The sequence below is a fragment of the Schistocerca piceifrons genome, chromosome 7 (assembly GCF_021461385.2).
Source record: "Schistocerca piceifrons isolate TAMUIC-IGC-003096 chromosome 7, iqSchPice1.1, whole genome shotgun sequence".
NCBI classification, from domain to species: domain Eukaryota; kingdom Metazoa; phylum Arthropoda; class Insecta; order Orthoptera; family Acrididae; genus Schistocerca; species Schistocerca piceifrons.
Window position 1 is genome coordinate 268132803 of NC_060144.1, and position 13441 is coordinate 268146243.

Genomic DNA, 13441 nt, shown 5'->3' on the forward strand with positions numbered 1-13441 from the left:
GCACATCTTTTTCGCGAAAACGTCGCCTGTTTCAGGTCCTACTACATTTGCATGTGCTGAAATTGTACTTTCGGAGAAACACACGTGCTTTTCGGGTCCAGGGAGCAAGTACAGAATGGAGGACGCACCTCCGTACCCTAATTCAAGAAACGTCGGCGGACTCTCTTGCGAAATCCACCCTAACTGAATTTGTCACAACTTTCCCGCCACTTTTTGCTGCTCGAATTTATCCAGAGACGACCTTCTAATTTGTTACTTAAATATTAAACCTTCGTATTAAAATAATTAAAGTGAGACTTTAACTTTAAAATGAGTTAAATTGTTAGGGTTAACGTCGTGCTGCGGAATCTTTTTATCTTCAGGTTGCTAGCTTCTGCTGAGGAATGAAATATTCAAGACGCAACCAACTTGCGCCGTCTGTGTACAGAGTTAATAATGCACGGCGGAGCGGCTGTGTGCAGCAACGAGCGCCGCGGTTTATGTCGGTCTATTAGCCTTGACGGAAGACTGAAAATACGTTCTCAATACAATGGATACGTCACCTGAGAATGTCGCATAAGCACGATTGAGAAAAGAACGTAGCAAGTGTAAGATGTTAGGTTTAACGGACTAATATTCTGTTATTAATTGCAGTTGGATACACACAGACATGTACGAGTGTTCTATGGAGTGTGAAAGACTTTTTCTGCAACGGTCCTTATTTATTCATGGAAAGCAAATTGAGAAAACATGTCATGTGATTCACTGTCTGTGATTACTGCCGATTTCAAGGTACCGAACTCTGCTCCAGTGTTTACGTAAAAATGTGTCATCAGCAATCTTTCATGTCGTTCAAAGTGGTGACGGGTATGAGCAACGAAATACACTACTGGCCATTAAAATTGCTACACAAAGAAGAAATGCAGATGATAAACGGGTATTCATTGGACAAATATATTATACTAGAACTGGCATGTGATTACATTTTCACGCAACTTGGGTGCATAGATCCTGAGAAATTAGTACCCAGAACAACCACCTCTGGTCGTAATAACGGCCTTGATACGCTTGAGCATAGAGCTTGGATGGCGTGTACAGGTACAGCTGCACATGCGACTTCAACACGATACCACAGTTCATCAAGAGTAGTGACTTGCGTATTGTGACGAGACAGTTGCTCCGCCACCATTGACCAGACGTTTTCAATTGGTGAGAGATCTGAAGAATGTGCTGGTCAGGGCAGCAGTCGAACATTTTCTGTATCCAGAAAGGCCCGTACAGGACCTGCAACATGCGGTCGTGCATTATCCTACTGAAATGTATGGTTTCGCAGGGATCGAATGAAGGGTAGAGCCACGGGTCGTAACACATCTAAAATGTAACGCCCACGGTTCAAAGGCCATCAGTGCGAGTAAGAGGTGACCGAGATGGGTAATCAATGGCACCCCATACCATCACGCCAGGTGAGACGCCAGTTTGGCGATGACGAATACACGCTTCCAATGTGCATTCACCGCGATGTCGCCAAACACGGATGCGACCATCATGATGCTGTAAACAGAACCTGGATTCATCCGAGAAAATGAGGTTTTGCCATTCGTGCACCCAGGATCGTCGTTGAGTACACCATCGCAGGCGCACCTGTCTGTGATGCAGCGTCAAGGGTAACTGCAACCATGGTCTCCGACCTGATAGTCCATGCTGCTGCAAACGTCATCGAACTGTTCGTGCAGATGGTGGTTGTCCCTATCTGTTGGCTCAGGGAGGGATCGAGACGCATCTGCACGATCCGTTACAGCCATGCAGATAAGATGGCTGTTATCTCAACTACCAGTGAAATACGAGGCCGTTGGGATCCAGCACGGCGTTCCGTATTAGCCTCCTCAAATCACCGATTACATATTCAGCTAACAGTCATTGGATGTCGACCAACGCGAGCAGCAATGTCGCGATACGATAAGCCGCAATCGCGATAGACTACAATCCGATCTTCATCAAGGTTGGAAACGTGATGGTGCGCATTTCTCCTCCTTACACGAGGAATCACAACAACGTTTCACCAGGCAACGCCGGTCAACTGCTGTTTGTGTATGAGATCTCGGTTGGAAACTTTCCTCATGTCAGCACGTTGTAGGTGTCGCCACCGGCGCCAACCTTGTGTGAGTGATCTGAAAAGCTAATCATTTGCGTACCACAGCATCTTCTTCCTGTTTAAATTTCGCGTCTGTAGCACGTCACCTTCGTGGTGTAACAGTTTTAATGGCCAGTAGAGTAAGTTTCTGGAAACTCTCTTTACTGGCAGACTAACTGCCCATCTGTTATTGATAAGCTCACCAAATACGTGAATGTGTCCAATTTGACACGAATGCTGCACGATTTATAATCTGGGTTAACGTAACCTCACACCCAAACAAAAAAAGCTTAAAGCTGCTGTTAGCGAGTTGTTTCGTTGAGATGGTAGCCCTGTTTGAACGCATGCAGAATGTGATTTTCGTGATTTTTTTCTACTTAAATAAAAATTCATACTGAATCTACCGATATACTTTTATTCCTTCCACTTTTGTCCTGAAGAAACCCTTTATGTGTCCACATCTGACGTACCCTGTAACCGCTGCACCGGATGGAAGGACCCAAAGCCGGAATATTGGTCATCGGCGAGATTTCCCGAAGTTCTCCTACTGGACCCATAACGAAATAATTTTGTGTAAGTAATTTTCAACACAATTATCATCAGCATAAGTAAGATGATTAAACAATATTAAGTTCTTACAAAGTGGTAAAGAGTTGAAACAAATGTAATTTTCTTCGCCCAGAAGGAATGGAGACAAAAGGCGTGCCCTGAAAACATACTTTTGAAGGTATAGCGAAAAGGTAACGGCCGCTGATAGAGAATTCAATTAGAACCCTGACATAGAACTCCGATTAAAATCGTATGTGCCATTCTCACGGCATATTCCCACCTAATTTGAAAAATACAGTTCCGAGGAAAACGCGTTTTAAATACTTGATTACAACCATAAAGCAGTCCCTCCAGATCCAAAAGAATGTCCTCCTCCGTCTTCTTTGTAGCCGTGCTGGTCTTAGGGGCCTCTTTGACAACTTCTGTCGTCCGCTGCTCTGCCCGCTCGATGTGTTTTTCGTCTGTATTTGTACAGAAGTTGCAACAGGCTAGTCCAATCTCAAGTTCCAGCACATTTATGGTATTCATAATGCCAATTAGACTGTCGTTCAAGTTACATGCTGCCACGCTGGCCACGATGTCCCCTATTTTGTTCTCGCTGTGAGTGGTTTTCGGAGACACGTTTTCACAAATCGCCCAGTAGCTCGATAACAGATTTTCTGACAAAACTGAGATATAGACTACAATAAAGTATACATCCCAGAGAGCATTTTAAGGAAAAAAAGGTTTAACAGTTTTTTTTTAATTTCTCGGAAGGAATACCCCTCTTCCAGGCATTAATTATGATGCAGTGAACACATAGTGTGTTGTGGGGCGATCACTCTGTTGTAGAAATAATTCAAATGCTATTTAAGCGGTCTTGGCTTTTGAATTATTTCTTCTTAATTATGGATTGTAGAGTAATCATCTACTCGTAGATGTATATGTAGATGTCACATTGGTTCCGTGTCACGTCCTGGAAAATTTTTCGCGGTTGAATTTATGTGAGATTTCCTGTATTGCAATTACTGGTGATAAAACACTGAGTCCTAGCCGACATGATTACCAGACCAAACTCACATGCGTTATAATACAAGGCACGGTAGTACAAATTTCAGGAAGAATGTGTTGCCATAAAACTTTCGTCTAATTTTGGGCGCTTGGGTAATCGCAAGTTGCGCTGGTGCAGGGAGATTGTGTCAGTTCGATAATGAGGGAAGCCGGGAAGGGGAGGGGTCGGCAACATAAGTGCGTCGCGTTATTGCGGGCTGGAAGCGTATCAGCCGGCGGAATAGTCCCCAAGGGCGGCCGGGGGCAGCGCTGCCAGCCGCCCCCTCCGACTGCACATCGTGTTATTGTGTGGACTGTAAACTTTTGCGACGCACGCCGAGTGCCGAGGCAATTAATTAGGTCTGTGGAGGGGAGGCTTCTGTTCCTGACGAGAACCAAGAAACCTGGAAGAGGAGCGAAGACCTTCTCCAACAGGAGGGGAGAAAAGTCAGGGGTGTTACACAACGTGCGAAGAGATGAGTCTGCAGTAGCAGCTGTGAAAGCGGCGTCTTCAGTCGTTCGCACGAGTACAATCTAGATTAAGGTGGCTGTATTAATTGTTTCGAGTAGATGCTTGATAGAAAGAATCGGAAAGCAGTTTCTTATCCCATAAAATTCATCCTTTCAATAAAGATTAAGGTGCGACTCTTCCTATAGTTTACCAATAGATACCTCTATTAAATGGTTCTGAAGCAGTTGTGTCAAAGGCAGTAGCTTCGCTGGCTTTCAGAATTCCACATTGTGTCATTTCAAATCTTTTTGACACTACCATATTCCTGTTCAAAATAAGAAATTTATGTTTTATAGTTTGTAATACTAAACTCGTTGTTATTGAACTAGTGTGTGTAGTGTCTCTGTTTGTATGTCTGTGAAGGAAACAATCCTGATCAGCGTCGACTACTCCCACAGCATACGTAATTTCGTACACGGAAACAAGTTAATCTCGTGCTGCCGACTCCGATGGTTGCCTGTAAAATTCTCAAAATATAAGAAAACTTCTAAAACTTCTAAAGAAGAAAACTTCTAAAGAAAAACTTCTAAAAAAAGAAAAAAGAGAAAAACTTCTAAAGAAAACTTCTATAGGATGTTCTCAAATTGGAACACTGCCTCCGCGTTTGGTCATTCGATGATTGTCTGTGAGTGAAAAGAGTTCTTTTTAGCAGAGAAAACTTTCTCTATTCTTTTGACCGAGTTATTGAAGCAGGTTCTACAGCCAAAGTCCCATTCAAGTTTGTAGTACAAACACTTCATCACAGAATCCTTTGATCAAAATTAAATACGCGCAGTTACCTTTGAAATGCTACAGACTGTATTATGAATTTTACTAAACTCCACATTAATGTTACATATCGCATGTGAATCTCTAACAACACGAATTATCCAATATGGCGGCCAAAATGATTGTTTCACTGCACACACTTCCTACCCTTCCCCTATTTATCCTGTCACGTAACAAAGTCCAGTCACATTCCAATTCTCTTACTTTACTTCGCTCGCCATGGAGCAAAGCGTAGTCAAGGAATAAACATTTCGCTCGCGCAGGCGAAACGTGGCCCCTCGAGATATATGTTAACCTTAAACGAATATTTCATAATATCGATTGATGGCTGCCATCAGTTAGCACGGGCCAATGGATGCTACATTACGAAAGGTTGTTAAACAGATCGGTGGCTACCATCAGCTTGTACGGGCCAAGGTATACTACATTACACAATATGTGTTCACGATGTGACATCACGGGCGGGGCAATTGCGGCCATTGGGAATAATGTGTCAAAACCACGCGCTCTGTATTTGCAGGTGCCTCACCACTTAGAATATGACCCCTCCTATATAATATGAAATGCCCTGTCGAATTTCACGCCAATGCAACGCAATCTGATGAGCAGAACAATGTCTCTCCCTCTTTAGGAATGATACGATCTGTAAGCGAGCACCGTGGGACGGAGACGGTACGTAATAGGGAAGTTTGTGTCTTTTACTGAAGGTGTGTTCACCTATCGCATGATACGTGATCCGGGCTCGAATAACGGTCCACTACTAATTTTGCATGTTACTAGTAAATCATATAGCCGTTTACAATCGTATTCGCCATTTGCGGATACAATTCATATATTACATAAAATGTTCCAAACATCTCATATATTACATGAATGTGGGTCTCGTATATTCAGAGTTACTCTACGAAAGTGACCACCTCCAGGATTTACCAAGATTTGCTGGCAGCCTCTCAGAGAGATGGTAATAATCGGTACAAACAAGGGAACATCTTGGAATGAGACTAGCTATGTCTACAGGATTCTGATGCTGAAAGATTGAGCATACAGAAAGCTGGTGGTCGAAGACACACCGTTTACTCCTAGAAGCATAGGGAAGAGGTACTGCGATCACGTAACAATTTCTCCAAAGGTGCAGCTTTTGAGGTCCTCCTGGGCTTAGGATTTTACATCATATTCCAGCGCCCACTCAGCAATTTCTCAAAGCCACAACTTCCGTGGTCATACTTATCCTTTTGCAGTCACTTTGTGCAGAGCTGCAAGCTCACTGCTTCATCTAATTAGTTTCTTTTAATTTACGTCTATGGTCACAAACTTTTTATTAACAGATTACCGGTTTCGGTCTATAATGACCGTCATCAGATCCGCAGCAAAAAATGGGAAAAAAACATAAATACACTCGCAGATTGTCTACAGCTTAAAAACAATAAACAGACCATAATGAAAAGTACTGCCGACAAATATAAGCATTTGTGCGCTTTAAGTATGAAGAGGCATACCTGTTTTATAAAAACAAAGTCCGAATGTACTGCCGCCATAGTGACATCGTCAAATGTTAAATGCAAAATCAGCACCAGCATCGTCAAATATACATAAATAACATCATATGCACGAGACATGGTGTCTGTAGCATTACTGTTCAAAACAAGCTGCAGCACAGTAGCCACAAGATGTTTGTGTTGTAAGTTCACCAGATGGCGCTAATGTCGGCATACACTAGTTTTCAATAATTAATTGAACAGCGTAAAATAAAGGGGGATACAATAGTTGAAGTCTGTAATGAGCTTATAACGCATAAAAGGCATCGCTTTTTATTTCTATAATGCCTTTTAATATGTTATAAGCTCATTACAGACTTCAACTATTGTAACCCCCTTTATTTTACGCTGTTAAATTAATTATTGAAAACTAGTATATGCCGACATTAGCGACATCTGGTGAACTTACAACACAAACATCTTATGGCTACTGTACTGCAGCTTGTTTTGAACAGTAGTGCTACTGACAGCATGACTCGTGCGTATGATGTTATTTTTATATATATATATATATATATATATATATATATATATATATATATATATATATATATATATTTGACGATGCTGGTGCTGGTTTCACATTTAACATTTGACGATGCCACTATGGCGACAATACATTAGAACTTTGTTTTTATAAAACAGGTATGCCTCTTCATACTTGAAGCTCACAAATGCATATATTTATCAGCAGTACTTTTCATTATGGTCTGTTTATTGTTTTTAAGCTGTAGACAATCTGCGAGTGTATTTATGTTTTCTTCTCATTTTTTGCTGCAGATCTGATGATGGTCATTATAGACCGAAACCGGTAATCTGTTAATAAAAAGTTTGTGACCATAGTCGTAAATTAAAGGAAACTTATTGTATATATGGGTCACTGTTTTATTCGCGACAGTGCCGCAGCTTGTGTTTCATCTAATGTCTGACGTGATTTCAACTCGTTGACTAACAGACAATACCTTTATGTTTTATTTGATTATTATTATGCAGCTGTTACATCGCAGTTTGTGCCCAAACTGTTATGCAACCTATCTTATAATGTTATATGCACATCCCAGTAATTAGTATTGTCGATTCTTTAACGCTGCATGAAAACTGTAGATGATATCCACTACTGCCAATGATTGCACTGCTAATTATTCCTTCTTCTGCTTTCCTTTTCTTATGGTGCTTTCTTGGCAGCATTCAGTAGCTGCCTCGTGACAAGTGAAGTAGCTTAGAAGGACTGAACCGTCATAAACTTCTTCGACGCTGAAAGTCGCCCCAAATCAAGTGTAGAACACGAAAGTCACAGCGTCCCATGTCCACAAGGCGGATGTGTAGGAGGGTAGCCTGCATTCCATAAAAACTGCTTTATGTGAGACGCTAGAAATAAGTCGTTTAGTGAGATATGATGTGGATGACCGGTAATAAACTCAGACCTTCAGTTCATGGGTCTGGGCATTGGTCATGGCTATGCAGTGCAGGAATATTGGTTTCAATCTAAGAGCCTGTTATTTGTTCACCGTAATTATTTGGCTAGAACGCGTGTTTCCACATGCATATCTACATGCAAGGATTTCTATTGGTTGGAGTGGGAAATCTGTAATGTAGTAGAAGAGGTCCCTTCCTTTCTTCGTGCACTACACCATTACTGGTTAACTGTGAAAAAAGCAGTAAGTATTGGAGTTTGTTAAACATGTTTATAAAATAAGTACTGGTCAGAACTTGCAGTGTCTGCTGCAGTTGGCTGGCAAGAGCCCTATACTGGTGCTACCAGCTAAGATACTGGGAGTAAAGTCAGAAAACACTTGCGGTACAGAGGTTGAACAGAACACACATGCTGCAGGAATACTGAGGGTTACACTTGCCTTAGGTGGGCCATCGAGAACGCACTTCAGGTAGCCACAAAGAGGTATGTCTTTCACTTAGAACAGGGTACTAAGGTCGAGCAGGAATCGCTGGACTCAGAATTTCCAGCAACAATCACACCATTTAAGAATGTAAACCATGGGCTGTCGATGCACTCATCAATGAGTGAGGAGAAGGGGGGGGCGGAGCAGTTACTTTACATCAGGGGTTAACTGTGCAGTTTAACATTTGCCATCAACTAGTTGCACTCGTTATGCACTTCGGTTAATCTAATGGTGATCATTCGTGCTTTTATGGGGTTTTTCTTCAAATCACTAAGCACGTTCACAACCAAGGGCCATATCCGCGACAAAGTATCATAGCACCCCTGTCAGTCAACTTGTGACAAAGGAAAAGTTCACTGTACAATCTTTTATCAGTTTATTAAACGTTTGTTGGCTAAATCCAGTTGGTAAATCATTTCGTTTGATGTCGTTTGGCAATAAACTGCATTGTTGTAGTAACTTCTGGTTTGTTTGTAGTTAGATATGTTCCTTCATTTATCTAGCTGTCTGAAATACATTACCCGTATGTTCATGTTTGGTTGGGCTTCCCGTAGTAAATCTCATTCAGTAAGACGTTTTATCCGTTGTGTTACAATGTTTCTCTTAAATATGCATGATCTTACGGGAAACTTACCTCCCACTTTGGTCACCAGGGATTGGAATTGTAGCATTTTAGGGGTATGCTAAATTGCTCAATTGGCAATTCACAAATCACAAAAGAAAGAAAGAAAAGTACATATTGCTCCACATCAACACGGAAGCCATCAATGTTTCGACCATACTATTACCCAAAATCTAGCACTCACATTGTCACCTAAAATTATCAGACAAGGCCAGGAACAGGTAGCTCTCGTCACTCCGCTAGCAACTGCCGAAACCCATTGAAATAGTGCCACAAAGTGTCTTTTGAATCAAATTAGCTTTGTACTGCTTCAGTTGACACTAGTAGTTGTTGAGATGTACCTTAGATTGACAAAAATGGCGAAAAATTAAAAATAATTATGTCAGAAGCTGATCCAGATCAATCCTCTATCCTTGTCAATTCTAATCAACATGGAGTTCTTCTGATCGGCGTATACGTCCTATTTGAAAAAGCTCAAGTCTGCCGAAAAAGTGAAGTCAGTCGACAAATTTAAAGCGGCAATTTGGAATAAGTTTAGAGACGAATAGCACCGTAAATCTGGAATGAACTGAATAGCAACGTATCGTCTTTCAGCTAGGGATCTTTTAGATTTGTACAGATATATTGCTCAGCAGTGTGACAGACAAATAACAGAACTACTGGTCTACATCATAGGCATTAAGCCATGTCCTTGTGCGTTAGCCAGCAAGAGTTTATAAAGAAATCTTTGTCGTCTCACCAATTTTGTAAAATGCTTCTATAGGCTGCCAGAATGTTTGTACACTCATGTCTGAGCTGCAGTGCAAATCACGGATGATAAATTCAGCTTGGTATAATTACTTGAAGAAACAGAGGAATCAACCCCTATCGAAAATTTTCTAATCTACGTTTCCTCAGCCATTATTGTCATTCACAATTTATGATATGTAAAGGTCAACCAAAATTTTTATTGGTTAGCATTTCCGTGCAATGAAATGGAAAAAAAAAGAAAAAAGGAGAACTTCCTTTCCAGTTCCATATCTTAACCCCCTCAGATTAAATTCTTATTATGGTTTCAACAGAGGGGAAAAAAGGTAGCTTAGACAGTGTTCACACAGACATGTAGGTAGCGAGAGTTGCATAACGACTTCCCAGTACACGGTAAACATAAAAAATGGGTACGACTTTACGTTCTACTAAATGTAGCCGCCGCGAGCTTGTCTCCCTCCCGCACTACGTGAGTCAAGGAACTGTTCCCTTGTAACACGACGGATTCGCGGCCTTTCATCGGCATAATGACGAAGGTATCGAAATCCATTACATCATCTAACGCTCTGCCAACTGCGCCAACGTCCAGTACCTATGGTCCCGTGCCCGTGTCAGTCGTAGTTGTAGATTTCGTAGTGCTAACATAGGCACATGCATGGATCGTCGGCTGCGTAGTCCCATCGTTAGGAGTGTTCGGTGCAGTGTGTGTTCAGATACACTTGTACTCGGACCAGCATTAAAGTCTGACGTTAGTTCTGTCACAGTTCGTCATCTGTCCTTTTTTACCAGACTGCCCAGCCTACGACGTCCGACACCTGTAACGAGGGGTGGCAGTCAAATCCTACGACGTCTGTAAGTGGTTTCACCTTGGTTTCGCCACGCGTTTAAGAGACTCACCACAGCACTCCTCAAAGACCCGAAAAGTCGTGCAATTTGCGAAACACTCGTGGTGAGCCTTTGCGCATCAAAATCTGTCTTCGTTCAAATTGAGATAGACCTCGCGCCTCCCCCTCTCTACACACGTACAGCATGCTCACTGATACTAGCAGTAATTCCTGGCCAGGTGACGCTGCTATTGCCTGGACTGGTTTATACCGATAGCTTGTCATAACGTTCTGGTTGGTCAGCGTAGCTAATATTATACAGCGTTAGTCAGGCATGGTGTGCCATACCAAACACTTTCATAAAAATTACACCTAGAAACAGTATGTCTGAGGAGATAAAAGCACCCCCCAGTGCCCCCCGTGTAACAAATACTCGCACGCATTTCAGGAAGCGCTCCTCTTTCGAAGATATCAGGCTGCGCCTGCAACCACAACCTTTGGGGTAGAAGAGCGGAAATATGTGAAAAACTATTTTCATGCTAACTTATATCGTGAAGGATTCTTTTAAGAGTTACTCGTCGTATGTCACATGAAACATAAACCAATCTTCCAACGACGGTTTCCCTTACACGAACATTGTCGAACACCATAGAATCTATATGTCATGGGCCATTGTTATCTTTCAACTAAGTATGCACACAAATTAGAAGAAATATTTCTGCAGTTAATTATAAAGAGACTTTTGTACATATCTGAAACTAAGTTTTCTTCTTTAGTATGTTTGTTCAAAGAGACTCTACATGGCAGGAGAGTGTAAGAGTTTTGTACGTCACAAAAACACATTGACAACATTCCACAGTGATCATATTGTCTGTCAGTGCTAGATATCGGCCATAAAGACATTATAACTCGTACACGAAATTCTCTTACCGACTGATTCTCTTACTGACTCTAATACCGAACGCACTTTAGTTAATTCAGGAGCTAGACAAAGTATTTGCAACAGTAAATATTCCCTGCAACGCACTACAAGAAACCTCTTTTACATTCATCACTGCTTTAAGTGTCTATCCGGACAGAAGTACTTCGCATTTTACCTTAACAGGATAGGTTTGGTAGTTTCCCTGGAACTTTTTATTAAACTTTTGAATAAATCTGGAATGGTGTGTTCTTAATTTGGTTTTGAATTACTAAGGAAATTCTTTCTGGATTTACTTACCCAGGTAAAACTCGTTTAAGCCTTTACACGGAGCATTACGATTGCTAACTGACGCTGGTATTTCAGATACACTGTTCCAGAAATACACTGATCTAGAATACCGCCGATACAACATCTGGAGATGTTCTGTACAATTCAGTGTAATGTTTGAATGATAGCAGACACAGGTCTCATAGATAATTCATAGCTGAAATCACAGAATTCTCCATTCCTTGCCTGTAAAATACTGAATCACGTTATGAGTATAATAAAACCAGTAGTATTATAAAACAGTGGTAGCTCATTCTTTCCTACTGTCTTGTGTACTGAAAGATCCATCGCTATACGTTTTCTCTCAAGGAAGCAGATTTTATTGTATCATTATATCAGACATTTTCTAGTTTCGTGCTAATTGCAGCACTGCTGTTCGCCGACATTTTGCTGACTAAACGTAAATAGTGACAATTGGTTGTGCATCAAAAACTGTGAGTCCAACTTTGTGTTTTGTGGCGCTCAAAAAATGGTTCAAATGGCTCTGAGCACTATGGGACTTAAATTCTGAGGTCATCAGTCCCCTAGAACTTAGAAGTACTTAAACCTAACTAACCTAAGGACATCACACACATCCATGCCCGAGGCAGGATTCGAACCTGCGAACGTAGCGGTCGCGCGGTTCCAGATTGTAGCGCGTAGAACCGCTCGGCCACTCCGGCCAGCCCGTGGCGCTCAAAACCATCACGTGTGAGAGAGATATGTTGGTTGTATTACGGTATGATCCCCTATCATCTGAAGATCAAATCAGTAACACTATCACGGATGTAATTTTTTGCACATCTTCGTTTAACATACATTCTACATATGTATGTTTTCTTTCGTTTTCTCGTGTTATTGTATGGTGAGCTTTCTATATTGATATAGAGTAATATTGACTAAAATTGTATTGCTTTTATTATGTTACTTTATGTTATAAATTTATATAATGCTTGATGCAAAAGTTTACTCTGTAAATTAATGCGATGGTCCAGTTTCGCCTATTAATAATGTCTACCACATTTTTAATAAAGGGGAAACATTAATTTGTTTATTATAAACGACAGACCGTAAGTTGTGGTGCTAGAGGGAGTATGTGAATGTGAGAGGAGAGCATTAGTTTCGGAAACCAGATTGTGTAAATATTTGGAGTTGAGACCTTATTCGAACTGTGAATTATGTTTAGACATGGAAGAGAAGAGGTTGGTAGTGTTCTGTTCATGTGAGTGAAAGTGGAGACTCTGGAAACATAATTTAGTGTGCCGCATTGTGATGCAAATGACGGTCTGTTTCGTCATTAAAAGAGGCAAGCTTTAGAAATTTACAATCTGGATGGCAGAATGTGCGGGGCAAGAGATCTCATTGTAAGTTATGTTCTTCGCGACTGTGATATGTGAAAGCTGGAAGTTTAGTGAGTTAATTATTTGCGAATTTTATGTGTTACTGGTAGAACTGCAATAAACTTACAGGCTCCGCATTAAGAAGCTGGAAGTGGAAGTGTACATTGTGCTCAGAAATACAGAATACACTTGATTTTCAAACCTACAAATCCCAGTCCGACATTTGCTATGGCTAAGAAACCTTGAATATGTTCGGGAGAGAATCGGAATGAGCTTCCCA